This window comes from Triturus cristatus, chromosome 2_1 (genome assembly GCF_964204655.1).
Source record: "Triturus cristatus chromosome 2_1, aTriCri1.1, whole genome shotgun sequence".
Classification (NCBI taxonomy): Eukaryota; Metazoa; Chordata; class Amphibia; order Caudata; family Salamandridae; genus Triturus; species Triturus cristatus.
The window spans coordinates 39,878,512-39,898,412 of NC_140581.1; the positions used below are offsets into that span (position 1 = coordinate 39,878,512).

Below are 19,901 nucleotides of genomic sequence, written 5' to 3' on the forward strand. Positions count from 1 at the left end.
GTAGCGTACACTGCTGCCAGTGTCAGTGGTAACCCATCCGGTACTCCCTACACCACTATCGAAAAGCATCTTAGGATCTATCTTGGTATGAGAGACTGTCAATGCAACCCCTGGGGACACCCACACTAACACTCCTCTGGCATAGCCTGAGAAGGTTGGCCAAAAACTCTGCCCTACCAGGACCTACGTAGTTTGGTGAGTTCCACCGCTGGGAGGTGTGTCTCCTGTAGACATGTTAAGTGTACCTAACATCTCCGCAAATACATAAACCCTGTGTCACTTGACATATGAAACCATGCCTCTCACGTTCCAAGTGATTTGGATATAGTTTTGTGGGATCATGTGGAATCCATTTGTCTTCGCTCCCATTGCACTCCAGGATGGGGGGAGAAGTGGATGGACCATGTAAATGTAAATGTATGTGTCTTGTAAAGCGCACTGCTGCCCTGAGGCGTCCTGGCGCTGTAGACCGCTGGGGAACCCGTCCTGGCTATCCCTGTGAGATGGTCCCTCCTGGGTATCTCCAAGGTGAAACCAGGCATCCCCAGCGAATGTGGGGGGCCGTTGTGGAGATGAGGCAAGCTAATGCCCAGAGTCGCCGAGTGTGATCCCTGGTTAGAGTAGGCACCGAAGCGAGAAATATCGAGTCCGCTGGCCCTGGTCCACGACCCTGCCGCGTCGGGGATTGAACCCTGGTCCCGGGCCGTCCTCTGCTTCTGGGTCTGCTTCCTCTAACCAGTGAGCCACACCATCTCACCCAACAACACACACATGTGACCAAATATAAAAACATTCCTAAGCTCTCCTCCCCAGGCCATCACACAATGGTGCTGCAACCTCCCACAAACCTTACAAAAGATAACAAACAAAAATAAAAATCCTGTGTATGAGATTAGTGTACAGCGACTGCTGAGCCCATTGAAGAGCCCCATGTTCCCTCTGGTGCCTCTTCCCGTATGAAGTCCTTCCCAACCTGATACCTCACCATAACAAGTCTTAAGTGTTGCAGTTCAGAGCAACGGGGCAGCCAGTGCCATCCTCCCTTGTAATAACCATAAAGGATATAGTGATATCGGAGTCTTCCCAGGAGATCTGCTGTCATCGGGGTGACCTGCGGGCCCGCTCAGTAATGCTTCCGGGATCTCATCCAGGAGGAAGATATACAGTGACTGTGCCCCAGCTCCATCCAGGCCACCAGAGGCAGAACTGGGGGACCCCGCTCTTCCCAGTTCAGCCAAAACATGTGCTCTTTCGTGGCCCACTTGTTCCTTGGATGGAAGGGTCTGGATTCTACGGGCCGATTGGCGTCTATTTCTCACTGTCTTCCATTCCCCCATCAGTCTCAGTTTGTTCCGAGGGTGGACCTTCTCCCCTGGACTCTAGCCACTCCCAGGCCTCCTGTACCGACTGGAAAATGGACGCCCTTTCTCCTTCCAGGACTTTGAGTTTGGTTGGAAATATCAAAGCGTACTTAAGCCCCGTTTGCATGAGTTTGTGCTTCACTGAATAAAAAGAGGATCTCCGTTTCTGTATGTTTGTTGTGTAATCTGGGAAGACCATGACTGTCTGATTTTCCCCTTGCCAGATGCCATTGGTGTGGGCAAAAGCTGCGCCACTACTAGACGTGGAGGCGCACAATATAGGGGTGTGGGGGTCCGGGCTGACACTGGATAAGCCAGTTCCAAGGAGAAACAAGCATTGGCATAGCCAATAGGTCTCGCTTTTGGGACCTTCTATGTATTTAGATATGCAGCACAATATCCTTGGTGCAACCACATCAACTGTTGCATGGCTAAACACTTATAGGGTCCCAAAGGCGAGACCTATTGGCTATGCCAATGCTTAGTGTGGTTGTGTGTGTGGTTGTGTGTGGTTGTGTGTGTGTGTGTGGTTGTGTGTGGTTGTGTGTGTGTGTATGTGGTTGTGTGTGTGTGTGTGTGGTTGTGTGTGTGTGGCTGGGTGTGTGTGTGGTTGTGTGTGGTTGTGTGTGTGGTTGTGGGTGCGGTTGTGGGTGTGTTTGTGGATGTGTGGTTGGGTGTGGTTGTGTGTGTGGTTGTGTGTGTGGTTGTGTGTGGTTGTGGCTGTGTGTGTATGTGTGTGGTTATGTGTGTGTGTGTGTGGTTGTGTGTGTGGTGTGTGTGGTTGTGTGTGTGGTTGTGTGGGTGGTTGTGTGGGTGGTTGTGTGTGTGTGTGGGTGGGTTTTGTGTTTGTGTATGGGTTGTGTGTGTGTGTGTGTGGGTGGTTATGTGTGTGTGTGGTTGTGTGTGTGGCTGTGTGTGTGTGGTTGTGTGTGGTTGTGTGTGTGTGTGGTTGTATGTGTGGTTGTGTGTGGTTGTGTGTGTGTGTGGTTGGGTGTGTGTGTATGGTTGTGTGTGTGAGGTTGTGTGTGTGGTTGTGGTTGTGGTTGTGTGTGTGGTTGTGTGTGTGGTTGTATGTGTGGTTGTATGTGTGTTGTGTGTGTGTGTGTGGGTGTGTGTATGTTTGTGTGTGTGAGGTTGTGTGTGTGGTTGTGGTTGTGTGTGTGGTTGTATGTGTGGTTGTGTGTGGTTGCGTGTGTGTTTGGTTGTGTGTGTGTGGTTGTGTGTGTGTGGTTGTGTGTGTGGTTGTGTGTGTTGTGTGTGTGGTTGTGGTTGTGTGTGGTTGTGCATGTGGTTGTGTGTGTGGTTGTGTGTGAGGTTGTGGTTGTGTGTGTGACAGTAATACTAAAAACTTCTCAAAATTAAGGAACACAAACATCGAGTTTGTGGAAAGAGAAAGCACGTTGTAAGTCAAACGTGTGCAGCAAAGCATTAACACAACATGTTCTTTGATGTTTGATGTTCTTAGAACGAGAACATCAAAGGGGCGCCGTGAAAGTGATCGCGGGCGAAAGTGAAAGTTGATCGCGGGCCCTTAATGAGCATGAGAACTTCAAAGGGGCGCCGCAAAAGTGATCGCGGGTGAAAGTGAAAGTGATCGCAGGCGCTTAATGAGCATGGCGAGGTTTGCCAGCCTCTGCTCCTAAGCGCGCGCCCGCGCACATGCACTGTAGCTCTAGGCTGGCCATGGTAGCATTTTTTGAGCCCTCACAAAAAGTCGCGCCAGACCAGCGCATGCGCTGGGTCAGGCGAGACCTAAAAAAGTGGAGGTTTTGCCTCCTATGACCGTGTAATTTAGCCATTGTTCCATGTACAGGTCCATTCTCTAGCCCTCAATCTTCTCAGGTAGTCCCACCACCTGGATATTGCAGCAAGATCAGCCCTCCTCATCATCCGCCCTGCATTGCAGCAGATTTACCTCTTGTCATAGTGCCAAAATCTGCTCTTGCATCATCGACACAGCGGATAGTAGTTCTGATATGGTTGTCTCCTGCGTGGTGACCTTTGCCTCTAGTTTATTGGGCTCTTCCTGGCCCATATCAATGATCAACGTGTCCAACTTCGGCACCAGGTACGTCTTCATGTTTTGTACAGCAGTAAGGAACTCTATTAATTTCGTATTCCTGTCTTGCAACATGTGTTCCATGATAAGATGCACCCCAGCCTGGGTAGAACTTACATCATGTAGCAGGGGCACCTGATGGAGGAGTGAGGGAGGGGGCAAGTGTACTGGGACTAGCGTACCTTAGGCCTCACTGGACTGCCCCATATAATCACGACACAAACAGTAGCTATCTCAGTGTCGACTGCCCGAGCGTTGACGTCACCTTTATTTACACCCGCCCGGCCCAGAGGGTTGCCGATGGATACATTGTTGGCATGCGGCCGGGTGGTTCACTACATCCCTCCCAACTAATCATAAGGAATGAAACAAACTAAAATAATAAACTAACAAAATTAGCCACAAGAATAATAACAAGTGCAGTTCTCTCAGAAGGCTGATCCCTGCCGCTGAGCTTCTTAGCACATAAAGTCTTTCAGCTTTTGACTCGATTGGGGATTGTCTCTCAGTCTTTAAGGATATCCCCTCTGCGACGATCTGGCATCCGTTCTGCTCGGGCGTTTGCCCCGGGCTGTTCTCTTTCTTCTTCTTCTTCTCTCTCCACCTCTGCATCTGCACTGCCCGCTTCCTCTGGAAACACCAGCTTCTTAATCCATGATACATTTCTCGCCAGTTTCCGGTCACCTCGCTTTACCGTGACCATGGTCCCTCACACATTGACCACTTCCCACGGCTCTTTCTCAAAAGGGGTTCTAAACCTCCACTCCAGTTGTCGATCTTTCACCACCACTCTGTCTCCTGGGCATAGTTCCACCACCCTTGCTCCTCTACTTCGACTGCCCTGGTCATTGTTCTTCTTTCTTTTAGCCTGTACTGTTTCGCCATCCAGTTTGCTGGGGACCCAGTGTTCACTCACCGGCACCACATCTCTCACAGCTCTCCTCATTAATAAATCACTGGGTGAAAACCGGCTGTGCTCTGGGGCGTTTGCCTGTAGGCCCTCAGAAATTGGTGTAGGCATCCTTCCAGATCTTCCTTTTGGTCCACTCCAATTCTTAGCGCCAGTGACGGATGTTGTAGTGTTGAAGATATTCTTTGAATTCTTGCCCATGGAATGGCAGCTCGTTGTCAGTGCGTATTTCTGCCGGAGTTCCCATAAGAGCAAATGTCTTCTCCATTACTGATCTGATTGATTCAAACGCCGTGGACTTCACAACTTCTACCACCGGAAATTTCGAGCGGCTGTCCATCATAACCAATGTGAACCTCCCATCCATGAAACTTCCGAAGTCCATTCTTATGGCTTCAAATGGCTTCTTGCTCGGCAGCTCCGTGATCAAGGGGGGAGCTGGCACATCCCCGCCCGTAATTATGCATGCATGACACCTCTTCAAACCACACTTTGGCTCTCAGACGTGCTTTAGTTTTTTCAATCCCTTGATGACCTTGGTGAGCTAAGTCCACCGTTCTCTTCCAGAGCCCTACCGGCATCACTATTTTTGAGCCTCTGAGGACGGTCCTTCACTGCTTTCACTTAGCTTATACCGACACCTCCAGACACCCATCCTGGCCTCCTTCTCCTTCTCCGTTAGGCGGCTCACTCGGTCCAGGAAGTTCTTCCACCTGTGGTTGTGCAGGGCCTCTTTGACTGCCATTAGGCACGCATCTTGCCCTGTGGCCACTACGATATCCTCCATTGACAGCGCTCGAGGACACGCTGCCTCCGTGATGTGCTTGATGAATGTCTCTGCCCCAGTGTCCACCTCTCGTTGCTGTCTCGGATATACTGCCTGGGGATGACGAGACAGGAAATCTGCTAGATTGTTGAGTCCGGGTCGGTATACTACATCAAAGTTGTAGTGTTTGAGCTGTACCCTCCACCTCTCAATGCGTGGTGGCACGCTTCTTGCATTCCCTTCAAACAGTGGTATCAAAGGCTCTTGGTCCGTGACTACTCTGAACCTGTGCCCGCAGAGGTAGATGTCAAAATGCTTGCACGCCATCTGATGGCCAATGCCTCCCTTTCGATTTGAGCGTATCTTGTTTCCACCGCTGTTAACTCTCTACTGGCATACGCTATTGGCACCCACTCCTCACTTGCATTTTTCTGAAGGAGCACCGTTCCCAGACCAACTGGGCCTGCATCAGCCACCAGTTCCGTTGAGTGCCCTGACTTGAAGTATGACACCGTCGCCCCTTTTAACAGCGCTCCTTTAACCTCTTGAGATGCTCTTGGTACTAAGCTCGTCCACTGCCATTTAACGTCTTTCTTGGTGAGTGCTCTCAGCGGCTCTGATATTGTCACCAGATGAGGAATGAAACAGCTGTAATAGTTTGCCATATCCAGAAAACTCTGTATTTCCGCCTGGGTCTGCAGTATTCTTGCAGCTTGTACTGCCTCTACCTTCGCTGGGTCAATCTGCAGCTCTTCCTTGGGGAATCTGTATCCAAAAAATTCGACCTCATTCGTATAGAAGGCACATTTTTCCTTGTGCAGTGTCAACCAGCCTTTTCAGTGTCATTCTTAGACGTTCATGGTGTTCCTCTAGTGACTTTGAAAATATGAGCACATCGTCACTGACATTAATGACTTCTACTAGCTCCGACAAAGCCTTGCGGATTGCGATCTGAAAGACCTCCGCTGCCGAAGATATGCCAAAATTGAGTCTTTTGAATCTCCGCAGCCCCATGTGCGTGGAGAACGTGGTGATGTAGCGGCTAGCCTCATCCAGCAGGAGCTGGTGGTAGCCCGAATCTAGGTCAACCTTCGAGAACCATTTTGCCCCATTGATGTCCACAACTATCTCGTCAATCGTTGGTGTTATGTGCTCCCCTCTCCTATTGCCTTGTTGGGCAATCACATGTCCACACACAAGCGTATGGCACCGGGCTGTTTGGGCTTTGGGGCGATGACTAATGGTGACACCCATGGGGTGGGCCCGACACTTTCTCGATCACCCCTGCCTTCTCGAGGTTTTCCAATTCAGCCTCGACCAGCGGCCACAGATGAAACGGTACCCCTCTGTGGCAGAGAGCCACCGGCTTGATTGCCTTGTCGATATGTAACTTGACATTTACACCCTTCAGGCAGCCCAGTCCCTCAAATAGCGTTGGGAACTTGGCCATAATGTCAGCAGCATGCGATTGGTGTACCTGCTGTGCGAACATCACCAGCCCAAGATCTTCAGCTGAATGACAGCCCAAAAGGTGGTCCAGCACCGTCTTGTGTCACATGGAATCTCATTGACGCTGAAAGTCTCCATGAGTTACTCCCGCCTCAATCACACCCCCTGTGATGGGATAGGAGTGTCTCATCCATACGCAAAGATTTTCGCTTTCGTTGCTTACAGTGGTGGATGGGCCTTGAGTTGCCTGTAGTGTTCTGCATACAGGATGTTTACTGATGCTTCGGGGTCTATGTGTGCTGTCACTTTGTTCACCCCAATGTGTATCTGGCACATCGAAGGCGGGCGCCTCTTTTGATTTGCTTGTCCTGTATATGATATGACAAACAATTCATCCTCCTCATCGTCGTCTGTGACTCTCATCCTCTGGCATAAACTGTCCACATCCTCTGCGTCCTCTGCCACCTTAACCACCTGCCTTTGTGATCCAAACTTTCTTGAGACGCCACCTGACATGGGTGTCTTTGCTGCACTGTTGCATACTTTGGCAATGTGTCCTATTTTGCCACACCTCAGGCACGGTTTTCCTTGGGCAGGACATCCACGAGGTGGTTGACCGTCTAGCCCACAGCTTCCACATCATCTCCCACCTGGGCGTGCAGCAACTGCCCCTCTTCCTCTGCTGGACCCCTTCCAAATGGCCTCCAACCTCTCCTCCTTGATCGTGACTGGGTGTGCCTGAAGTAGTCCAATCGCTCTCCTTGCCAGCGCGGACTCCATTTCCCTCTCTCTTGCATCTGCTAGTTCATGGGATCTCCCTAGCACCAAAATATCATCCAGCGAGTTGCCTGGCTGGTGCAGAATCATCTTTCTGAGATCCGACGATTTGCAGCCCTGAGTTAGCTGTGCCCTGATTACTAGCTGCTTGTTGATTCCTTTGTAGGAGCTTGTTAGCTTCCTCAGCCTTGCAAAAAAACATGTCTACCGACTCTTCCTCCCTTTGCTTTGCCTGCCGCAGCTTGAAGTGTTCAAAATCAGGATTCACCTGCGGGTCGAAATAATGGTCCAGGACTCGCACCGCCTTCTCATAGTCATTTCTGTCGCCTGTATCAGGCAAGTCTTGGAACAGCGCATATAGCTCGTCACCTCCCAGATATAGCATGATGGATCACTTGACTGCACCATTTGGTTTGCGTGCCGCTACGAAGTAGTTTTCTAGTTTTCCTATACATTTGTGTCATCTTGGGGCCTCTGTGGCTGGATCCACCAACTGGCTGAACTGTGGCAACACCGCTAGTGTAGTGCAAGCACCCTGCTCCGTGGCCCCTTCACTGCCACCTTCTGCCTGCATTGACATGTTGTGTGTCCTTGTCCTGCTGTGTGGCTACATTCCCGTGCGCAATACTCTGTGCCTCCAATTACCTTTCACCCTTCTTCTCAGACCACTCTTTCTCTCCTCCTGGCACTCCCTTGCTATGTTCACCCAGGCTACTCTTGGCTCTAACCAGCTTGCATACTGTTCCTTGTATTATCCTTCCCCCTCTTTTGCTTTTTTTGTGTGTGTATTTTGTCACGCACAAAAGCTTTCTGCCTTCTCCCAGATCGACTCGTTGAACTGCCCTTGGTCTTTGCTCTTCTGGACTCTGTAATGTGCCTTTCTTACTTTCACTTTCACTTTCCCTCACGCGCTGGGCCTCCTCTCCTGGGTGCTGGAATTAGGTTTTTAGGTCTCGCGAGCCAAAGGCTCGAAGAGACATTTTATATGTGGGATTTTCAAAGTGCTACCCACCGTTTTGGCCTGCCTAAACCTTGAGTGCACGATCACATGCACGTGCACAGCTGCTCCCACTCCCCCTCCCTTCTCTATAGCTTTGGCTCCTTTGTTTTTTATTACACCCTCCCTTCTCTCCCCGCTGTTTTCACACTACCCCCTCCCTTCTAATCAGTTTCCTTTCTGCTCCCTCGATCGCGTCTCCGATCACTGAGCCTGTCTCTCTCTTTTTCAGCTGTCGCTATCTGCCTCTCTGTGCTTCAGTCTGCGCCCCTCTTTCCCACTGTCATTCTCCGCTTCTGTCTTCCCCCCTGAATGTCTCTATCTTTTTCATTGTGTCTCCTTGTCTATCTCTGCACAGTTCGCATCTGCCTCGCTCTGTGTATCAGTCTCCCTGTGTCTGTGCATTGCACTGTTTCTGTCACCGCCACTCTATCGTTTCCCCTGTATTTCCCTCCCTCTCTGCTCCGCTATCTGCCTCTGCTGATTCCCTTTCTTTTCCCCTGACTGTCTCTGCCCCTCTTTCTACCACTGTCTGCCCCAGATAGTCTCTCTGACTGCCTGTCTCTTTCTGTTCCGATGTCTCTCTTTTCTACCTTGCCAGTCTCACTCTTCCACGGTCCATCTCTGCCCCGCCCTCTCTTTTTGACTTGCTCTCTCTGCCCGTTTCATTTTTTTCTTCCGCTGAATGTCTCTTTTTCTTTCTTTGACTGCCTGTCTCTTTCTCTTCCGTTGACTTTCTGTCTGCCTGTCTTTTCTACTTGGCCTCGCTCCTCTCGCTCTCTCTCTCTCTTTATGCTTTTATCTCACTCTGCTGCCTGTCTCTGCCTCTTTCACTAACCACTGCCTGGCTTGCGTCTCTCTATGACTGCCTCTCTCCCTCTCTTGGACTGTCTCTCTCCTCTACCCCTCCTGTGTGCTCTCTCTCCTCTACCCCTCCCGTGTGCTCTCTCTCTCCCCCCCCTGCACGCTTTCTCCCCTCTACAGCCCTCCTCTGCCTCGTGCTCCACGACACAGTCTCTTCCTTTATCTTTAATTTTTGGCCGAGGCGCCGCCAGCCAGAACCAAAACAAACCGCAGAAATATTTCCAAGCAGGCCTCTCTGTGCTTCAGTCTGCGCCCCTCTTTCCCACTGTCATTCTACGCTTCTGTCTTCCCCCCTGAATGTCTCTATCTTTGCCATTGTGTCTCCTTGTCTATCTCTCCACAGTCCGCATCTGCCTCGCTCTGTGTATCAGTCTCCCTGTCTCTGTGCATTGCACTGTTTCTGTCACCGCCACTCTATCGTTTCCCCTGTATTTCCCTCCCTCTCTGCTCCGCTATCTGCCTCTGCGGATTCCCTTTCTTTTCCCCTGACTGTCTCTGCCCCTCTTTCTTCCACTGTCTGCCCCAGATAGTCTCTCTGACTGCCTGTCTCTTTCTGTTCCGATGTCTCTCTTTTCTACCTTGCCAGTCTCACTCTTCCCTGGTCCATCTCTGCCCCGCCCTCTCTTTTTGACTTGCTCTCTCTGCCCGTTTCATTTTTTTCTTCCGCTGAATGTCTCTTTTTCTTTCTTTGACTCCAGGGAGCAGGCCCTGGACGTCAGGCCGACGTGTTAAGAGTGGGGAGCGGCACAGAGGCAGACTGGTCATAACGTTCCCTCTGGTTAGGGGTGAATAAAGGACATTTAAATAGTTCACACCACAAAATGTAGGTCCTTGTTGACAATGCGGATTATTACCTAACTCAGTTCTGAGCGTTGTTTTTCATCGACCTTCAAAGGATTAAGCCCTGTGTCAGTCCCGCAGCACTGCAAACTCTTAGCTGCAAAGTCTGCACATTTCCTAGCCGGGGGCTCTTTAGATGTTTATAAGCGCCATAGTTGGTACTATACCCTATTTAAAGGTACTCAATTTACCAACCTCGGAAGGATGGAGTGCTGAGTTCACCTTGCTCGCATCCAAACTTCAGCATGCATGTCACTTCGGATGGCTACCCTTGAAAATGCAAATATCTATAGCTGCTTTGTTTATGTGTGTCCTTTTATGTAGCGCAAATGTATCGCCACCCATGGCATCAGAGCGCTTTACAAGGGAACAAGAAGAGCCGTGTGGATAACTCTCAACAGAAACAAGCATTTGCAATGCAATAGGTCTCGCATTTACGCGAGTTTGAGCCTTTGGCATTGTAAATGACAATGCCTTTTATTTATATTTTGGTTTATAAAACATAAATAAAAGGCATTGTCATTTACGATGCCAATAGCTTAAACGCGCGTAAATGCGAGACCTATTGCATTGCAAATGCTTGTTTTTCTTCATGCCGGACGAGAACGCAGCCTTCAAGTAGGCCATGCGCTGCTCTGCTTCCGCCGTGCACATCCGTTCCTTTTCGACTGTCGGACCAACTCCACGCTCCAGCGCCTGTGTGCCATGACCCGCACTCACATGCAACCACACACACTCCTTCCCCGCAGATCACCTTCCGGACACCTCCGGCCCAGCAGCAGGCCAACTCCGCTTCGCTGCTTCTCACCTGCCGGTTTTGCGGCACCTCCGGGCAGCCGCTCCAGATCACCACAACCGCTGCCACCGGTAACTTCGTACTCCTACGCACGCTGTGAATGCGCTCTGCCTTATCGCCAATGTAGCGGGGGCACCTGACAGAGGGGTGATGGTGGGCAAGTGTCCTGGGACTAAGGTACCTTAGGCCTCACTGGACTGCGCCATTTAATCACGACATACACAGTATGCTATCTAAGTGTTGACAGCCCGAGCGCTGAGTTCACCTTTATTTATACCCCACGGTCCACGCCCGGCCCAGAGGGTTGCCGATGGATACACTGTTGGGATGCGGCCGGGTGGCTCTCTACACCTTGGTCAAAGAGGGAGCCTGGTGATTCTCACCTGCTTTGGAACCCTTCTGTTTCACCATCATGGTGTCACATGGATAGTCTAGTTTGTAGCCACGCCTCCACTGCCAGTTGCCCCCTATCTCCATGGCAGATGTGTTTTCCACTGTGTGTATGTCACTCACTACTAGTGCGATGATACTGCCGGGTGCCTAGCATGTGTTGGGTAGGTCAGAGATGGAACTTCTTGTTTGGGTTGGGCCACCGTCCTCACCTATGTTCTCTCAGACTTGAGTGCCCAAGGAGTCAAGTGAGGTGCACAAATGTAAATCACGCCCCAAGGGCAGCTAACAGGGTCCTACCAATACCCTTGAATAGTGGCAGTGATAATGCCACTCCTGTGTGTAGTGGCAGATGTTGAGGAGGGCCCTTCCGAGTACCTTCATGTGGAGCCAGAACCACCCAAGATTCTCAGCTGGTAGCAGGGCGCTCTGGGTCTCAGTGTCTTGCCCTGTTGCAATAGCCTGTAGAGAATTGCAGGTGAGTCAGCAGCCTGTATAGGGCCCTCACACCCTCTCGCTCCCTTATTCTCAGAGGGGCAAAAGGAAGATCCACGTGTGCCTTGAGCGCCTGGGCTGGCCTCGATGTCATCCATAGAAGCCCAGCGCCTCCTCTCACACCCCCATCTATTCCATGGTGACCCGCAGGGCTAGTCAGCTACCTGTCCCTTGTTGCCAGTTAGGTTGGCCGTGCGTGGGCCCTGGCATACTTATAATCCAGAAGGAGGACAGGGGGAGGTAGTAGCAAGCGCTCCCATTTTTGCTGCTGCTCAGACCTCAGCAGACTTTGCTACTGCTTTTTGTGTCCTGCTAGACGCAGTCTAGTATTTTGCCAGCCTCTCCCTCGAGGGCTGGCCCATACACCCTTCCCACACCCATCCAACCCAGGCGTCAACGGCCAGGTGACCCTGCCAATAAAAGAGCGCGTGTGCCCGTGCTCGTGGCCAGTTCCCGTAACCACATACACAGAGTCTGGAAGCCCTGCAACTGTGCCGAATTGCCCTGCGCCTAGATCTGGAGCACCCGCCTGGGTGGCATGGCCCGCATTTTGAGTAAAGCTGTTGCGACTTTCTAAAGTACTTGCAGCGGACCTAGCGATGGCTTGCTGCATCGCACCCCAGCCCGAACACACTTGATGGGCAGAATAGGAGCACCCTGCAGCCTGGCATGGAGGAGAGCCAGTAATATGCCTGCCCATGATCCCTCTCCAGGCAGTAAAACACACACCATGTGAAGGGCCCCTGCAGCTAATAAATGCAGAGACTGCCAGTGAGAGTGCTGTTTCTTTTCCCCTGGTGGACAGTCATTACTGCATGCTACCAGGAAGCCGCGGGTCAATGGGGCAGGGAAAAGAGAACTGACTGACTCTATGCAGACAGGCGAAAAGGACAGGAACAAAGCCTGCCTCCTAAGCGATAAGAGGGCCGAGCAAGTTAGCCCCAATATGCACTGAGAGCGCTGCGTGCCCCCTAATGGCTGTCTGCCACCACCCCACAGGTAGGAGAGAAGACTCTTCTGCCTCCAGCAGCAGCCCATGAGCACCAATCAGAAAAAGGAACAAAAGACGGGCGTAGTTAGCCCACAGAGAGACCAGGCAAGTCTCTATGCCCGCCACATCATGGTGTACTGGAGCACTACCCCATAGAACAAATACAGACTTGGTGGGAAGAGTTTGGTTGGTACACCTACAGTGTGCAGCCCTGCTGCCTAACAGCAGATTACAAGTAGCCTGGGGTAAAGTGAGGCCCACAGGAGGCTCAGATGCAACAGAACAAGAACCCAGAGGCACCACATTTGGGGTGCAAGCCAGCCCATCATGATCATAGCCAAGACTGGCCAAAGGAATGCTACATACCCCCTGGTGGCTGCCTGTCACCGCAGGAACGATGGATCAAATTCCTACCCCCACCCAGCACCCCAACAAGCCTAACGCTGCCCCAGCCAAGAGTCCAGCAAAGTCAACAAGGCAGCATGCCCGTAACAACAGAATCTGCAATGATGAGAGGACCAGGCGGGAGGCATCCAGCTCATGCCTCGGCCACAATGGCTGACACTGGAAGAGTGTCACTGGCAGCGGCATATTCAGCAGAGAAAGAGGTCTGCAAGAACAGCATACACAGGGCACCAGCGGACCGCACCGTGAGGACTAGACACTACCCCACCACTACCTGAGCAGAGACAATGCCAGAGGGCATCAAGACAATGCATGGCTGCAGGAAAACAGCAGCACCAGCTGGCCAACCAGCACTGTAGGACCACCGTTGGCCTGTCAATGAAAATGTCACACGGAGTGACGAACCCTGCCAAGCAAGCACACCCTTCCTCCACACAAGTCATCGCTACCTGTATATAAGTTGTCTAATGGCAACCACTCCATCATTTGCCATGTGCATCACCACCACCCCTAGAGCATCTAGTAACAAGACTGGAGTCCCTCACCTTTACCATACACACTGACAAGAAGCACCAGTGACGATCTGAAGAACCAGTGACCACATGCTCACCTGATTTACATCCTGATCTCAGTAGCGAGTGCATGTTCTGATCAAGACACATCCTCCCCTGACGTTGCACGAGTGACTAGGCAGTGGCTTCGAGGTGGTTTTGCGGCTGTTCAGATGCTTATGCAGCCCCAGTGCAGCCAACCAGGCAGTCCGGATGCTATCAGCTGCTCTCTCCAGCGCTGTCCTGCGTACTGCCTCTCGAAGCTGTGAGACTTGATTTGTTTTAGGTGTTTTTCATTCCTTCGCACAGGTTGAACTTTTGTTTTTTTGTTTTGTTTTAATAAAATTTGGGAGGAATGTTGTGTCCTGCTGGACACAGTCTAGTGTTTTGCCAGCCTCTTCCTCGAGGGCTGACCCATACACCCACCCCACACCTATCCAACACAGTCGACCCTGCCAATAAAAGATGGGGAGGCTGAGGGTGTCAGCGGCAGTGGGCTGGGGTTCGAAGTTTTTGTAGATGGTGGAGATCTTGTGGAATAAGTCCACCAGGGTGTCGGAGAGTTCCTGAGAATGGATGATGATGTTTTTGGTGGCTGAGGGTTTGGAGAACTCTCTGGATCTCTGATACTTTGTTCTAGCTGCGGTTTGAGGTGCTGGGAGGCTTGGTGGTGGCAGTGGATTCTGTGATAGTGAAATGGACGATGGCGTGGTCTGTCCAGGTGAGCTTTGTGACACAGCTGTACTTGACTCTGTCGCTGGCAGTGAAGATGGTATCAAGTGTTCCTTGCTTACTGTGTGGGGTAGCTGACTAGTTGGGTGATGCCGATGTTCATGCTTTCAAAGAGGTTGATGGTATTGGCGTAATTGAGGTGAAAATTGAGGTCTCTGTAGAAGAAGTGGTGTTTGGAGTTGATGGCGACCGGGGCGATGAATTCGGGGAGGGGGTTGCAGAACCTGGGGCGTGGTCCTGGAGGTCTGTAGGCAAGGGTGACTCTGCTGGTGGTTTTGCCATTGATTTGGATTTGGAAATTGAGGTGTTCCATGATCAGGGTTGTGTCGTCTGCGGTGGTGGTGCAGTGGACAGTTCCTTTGTGTATGATGGGGATTCCAGCTCCGTGTTTGTTCATGCGGTCCCGGTGTGCTATCTTGTAGCTGTTTGGCGATGCTAAGGCGATGTCGGGAGTGGATGCAGTGTTGCGGCAGGTCTCAGTGAGGAAGACGATGTCAGGGGTGACGGAGGTGATAGTGTCCCAGATCTCAGTGTCATGCTTGCAGAGTGATTGTGCATTGAGTAGGAGGCAGTGGAGTTATTCTTGAGCCATCGTGCTTGGTGTGGTCAGCATGGTGGTGGTCATAGTGCAAGCGGGTGCTACAGTGTTGCAGGAGAAGTGACAGTGTTGACACGAAAAAGGTCCTACCATTCATCAAGAAGTGCAGCAGCAGTTGTTGCGGGGTCTGGGGTCCACGGCGCAGAGTGGAGCCAAACCAGGGTTTCTGCCGCTGGGCACTGTCTAGACGCGGACAGCCTTTATTAAGTAGGTCCTGGGAGAAGGAAACGGTGCTGGGAGGCTGTGGGTTGGGCCTGTGAGCGTGGGAAGCGGGAGAAGATGCAGCAGGAGAAAGGTGCGGGAAAAAGTGGCAGGAAAAAGAATCTGGGAAGCGAGCGGGTGGAGCAACAACATAAAATTATCAAAGGCAGTACATAACAAGATTAAACATAGATGAGTTAAACAAGGTGAGCACTATAACAAAGTGAACAATTAGGTAACCATGGAGGCAGCATAGGAGCAAGTATGGAGCTGCCACGAAGGACCTGCTCACTGGAGCCGTGCTGCAGCCTCCATTAAGTAGGTCCTGGGAGAAGGGATAGGTGCTGGGAGCCAGTGGGTGGGGCCTGCGAGGGTGGGAAGTCAGAGGGAGATGCCTTGGGAAAAAGCTGTGGAAAAAGTTGTGGTAAAGCAGGGGGACGGAGAAACAACAGAAATTAACAAATGCAGCACAAAACTAAACAACTTGAACAAGATTAAACAAAGATAAGCTAAACAAGGTTGAGCACAATAACAAAGTGAACAAATGAGAAACCACGGAGGCAGTGTAATAGTAAAGGGGGAGCTGTCCTGAAGGACTTCAGAAGTAATCTGAAAAAAACACCCTCATCTAAATCACAGGATTCCTCGATTCATCACAGACCCTCTGTTCATAATCTGCCCTGTCGCAATAAAAAACTGTTCAACAGGCATATAATAATGATATAAAATAAACACATGCCAGACCTGGAAGGGTCTTGGGGTCATAGACAACTTCTGATTAGAATATCTTTTATAGACCTATCTGTTTCCACAGCTATAAGCCACACACCTAGGTACCTGGACTAAACACTACCCCCAATAAATACTCTTTAAAATTAAAGTAATGTCACTGGTCCTCATAGTTTTCTCCCTGACTAAACACGTTAAAACCCATTAGTATCAAGCTTAACACCAATGGGATAGGCCAAACACTGCCACAACCACAATACCCACATCAAAAAACATATACTTATTAACATAATGTCACCTATATCATACTAAACTTCAAACACCATCTAAGAAAGGCCCTGCCCCTCCTCTGTATAAGAAGAAATGGAGAGGCATGCCATGAGGAAACATAAGAAAGGAAACCGTAGAGAGTCATATTTCTTATGAAGATGTATGAGAGCAAGTGGGAGAGAGGACACGTGCCTTAAGAGGCCATATGAGAGCAAACATCTGAGTGACACATGCCTTTAGAAGCCGTCTGAGAACAAGTGGGAGCAAGATATGCCTTAAGAAGAGCAGAGCGACTCATGCTTTAAGAAGCAGTATGAGAGCAAGTGGGAGCGAGAACTGCCTGAAGAAGAGCAAACAGGAGAGAGACATATGCTTTAGGATTTTGTATGAGAGCAAGTGGGAGCGAAACATGCCTTAAAAAGATGTATGAGAGCACACAACATAGAGACACATGCCTTAAGAAGCTGTATGAGAGCAAAGTGGAAGAGATATATGCCTTGAAAAGATGTATGTGAGCAAACTTAGGAGACACATGCCTTAAGAAGCGGTCTGAAGGCAAATGTGAGAGAGGCACATGCCTTGAAATATGTATGAGAGCAAATGGGAAAGAAATACATGCTTTAAAAAGATGTATGAGAGCAAGTGGGACACAGGCATCCTTAAGAAGAGCAAATAGGTGACAGTCACATGCCCTAGGATTCTGTATGACAAGGGGAAGATGGCATGACTAAGAAGATGTATGAGAGCAAACAGGAGAGAGATACTTGCGTTAAGAAGCTGAATGAGAGAAAGTGGTGGAGAGACATGTTTTAAGATGTATGAGAACAAACAGGAGAGAGACACATGCCTTAAAAAACTGAATGAGAGAAAGTGGTAGCGAGACATATTTTAAGAAGATGTACGAGTGCAAGTGGGAGAGAGGCACGCAATAAGATCTATGAGTGCATTGTGGGAGAGTGGCACATGCCTTAGGAAGCTAGATGAGAACAAGAGGGCAAGTGCCCTTTTTTGTACCTGACTGTGTCTCCTCTACTGTGCTGTGTCGGGGAGCACAAACCAAACAATTTATAACATGCTCCCAACTAGTGGTGCTATGTTGTCACATTAGGCTCTGATAGGAACACCACTGTTATACATGTTCACATGTAAAGTTTATATAATCTCTTGAACGTTGACATTTGACACAAATCTGCATGTTTGTATGGATAATGTTCCATGAAATACCATTGCTTACATTTACACTTCTTCGTAGGCATATTATCAGAGTCTTGAATATTCTGTACTAAAGCTAAAGTTCACTGTACAAAATGATGTGGTTTATTATTGTTTGCTCAGCAACAGCTTTTCAGGACAGAATCAGTAATTACAGACTGACTGGGACTTCGGCATAGCAACATGGGGGAAGTTTATTATATAAATGACATCACTCCTTTGTCTAATTAGAGGAGCATTTTGCTGACACTGTCAAGGTCGTCCCATGCCGGATTTCCAGCCCAGCCCAGCTCAGCTGAATCCTGTTCACCTCCTGAGTGGTCTTGAATGGTCTTGAAGTGAATATGATGATGGATTCTGGTGCAAGGCTCGCCCTTATCCCACATAGAAATTGCAGCAATATATTTAAGGAGCTTGTGGTTCTAAAGGATCCAGATGAAAAACCCTAAAGGTATGGGGGTAAACCGTTTGAACTCAAAGAGTATTTTGATGTTGTAATGGAATTCAAAGGTAAGGTAACAAAGTGTAAAGTTTATGTAACTTTAAGAGGCAACACAGTACTCATTTGGCCAAATCCAAATTTACTCGGAATTAGTCTAATTCTCAATACCATTCCTCAAGTGTAAGTTAACTGTTAATGATTTAGAAAAACAATTAGTTAATGATCGTTTCTGATTTTTCTCGACTAGTTAAAGATATTGAAGCTAATGACGATGGTCTTACAGACTGGCAGACAGATGAGGTGGTGAAAGTTTGTTCTGTGACTGATGGACGCATTCCAGAAGAAGAAAGGTTAGAAGAGTTATCGAAAGATCAATTGTTGAAAGAAGGTTGTGATCTTACATGTAAAGGATGGAGAACTAGCAAAAGGAAAGATCAGCTCAAAGGTTTCGAAAGAGTAAAAGATGAACTTTTAGTTCAAGGTGTTTTTATTCCCGCTGTTACTCTCAGATCACGTCTTCATGTGTTGGCTCATACTGGACAGCAGGATATTTGCAAAAGAGGGATTAATGGACGATTATTGGTGGCCTGAAATGGATCTATACATAGAAAGAAATGTCAGAGACTGTGTGGAAAGCTGTCGAAGTGATAAGAGTAGAACGGTAAGAATGCCTCCCATGGTATGCAGAGAATTGGCGACAGGCCCTTGGCACAACATTTCTTTTAATATTTTGGGACATTATCTGGTAGATCCAGTGTATGCTAGTTCTTATGAACATATTTTCCCATTGGCCTCAAGTGAATGAAATAACCTCAATATAGTGCTAAAGTTTTTGAGAGAAGTGTTTAAGAGAGAAAACAGTCCAGGATCTATTTTAACTGATAGCAGAGATCAGTTGACTTCAAAAGATATGACTTTTTTTTAAACGAGAGAGGTATAAGCCGGAAGAGGTGTCCTCTTTATGCCCCTGAAACAAAAGGGATGATAGAACACTTTAATAGTATTCTTAAAGAAAGTATTCAGCTGGCCAAAAGTTTAAGACGGGTCTAGAGAGGAGATAGTAAATGATGTATTGAGGCTTTAAGGTGCACTCTTCACTCCGCTGCAGGAGTCACACCCTTTAAGTTGTTCAACAAAATGAAAGTCATGCACTGAGGTTTGTACTACTCAGGTTCGAAAAAATACAGAGAACTGTGATGATGGTATTCTAGATTTACTACAATGTTGGGAAAGGGAGGTATGTAATGAAAAAGTGCTTACAACAAAATATGATATGAGAAAAGCTGTTAAGGTTATGCAAATAAATGTTGGTGATGTAATGGTGAAATGTCGTGAAAGGAAAAAAAGTGTGTGCAAACATGGAGGTCCTCTGAACATTTTAAAGTTGTTCAAAGGAGCAGCTAAACTCTGAGAACTTTAATCATCTTTCTGTTGTCAGAAGATGGAGGCAAAGTTCTGTTTGGTAATGTTGCATATCATAAATAGGTATTTTCCTATTATTGTCAATGCTTACTAATTCTCACTCAATAATCACCTCATTTATTCCCTTGTTATAGATGTGTTACTGTAGTTCCTGTTCTCCTTTTGTGTTTCTTTATATTGGTTTCTCCTTTTGTGTTCTTGGGGAGGAAATGTGTGGTATCTTGAAATCACCTTCTACATTTTTGATGATGTTATTTACATTCTGTGTACTCAGTATGTTTATAGATGACCATCTTGGACTTTGTAAAGAACTGTAGCAAGAAGATGTAAGATGGATGGAGTCTCATGTCTTGGAATATACCTGTGTTAGATTATAACACTTGAGTTGTGTTTCTTTATAAGTGGTATCACAACTGCCCACTCCATGAAGACCTCTATACAGATCGAAGGCTGTGCGTAGTAAGGTTGAGTGAGGCACTGGCATCGATGTGAAGACCTCTGTACAGATCGAAGGCTGTGCGTAGTAAGGTTGAGTGAGGCACTGGCATCGCCGTGAAGACCTCTATACAGATCGAAGGCTGTGCGGAGTAAGGTTGAGTGAGGTACTGGCATCGCTGTGAAGACCTCTGTACAGATCGAAGGCT

General features: G+C 48.9%; 1 long non-coding RNA gene across 1 annotated transcript in view; it reads left to right on the top strand.

The window, feature by feature from the left end:
- The window catches only part of LOC146863676 (uncharacterized), a 143,491-nt gene extending 123,904 nt beyond the window's left edge, over positions 1 to 19,587 (top strand). Inside the window, exon 3 of the long non-coding RNA XR_014969081.1 lies at positions 18,083 to 19,587. This is a non-coding gene — a long non-coding RNA (uncharacterized LOC146863676). The remainder of the gene's footprint in view (positions 1 to 18,082) is intronic.
- Positions 19,588 to 19,901: the final 314 nt, after the last annotated feature.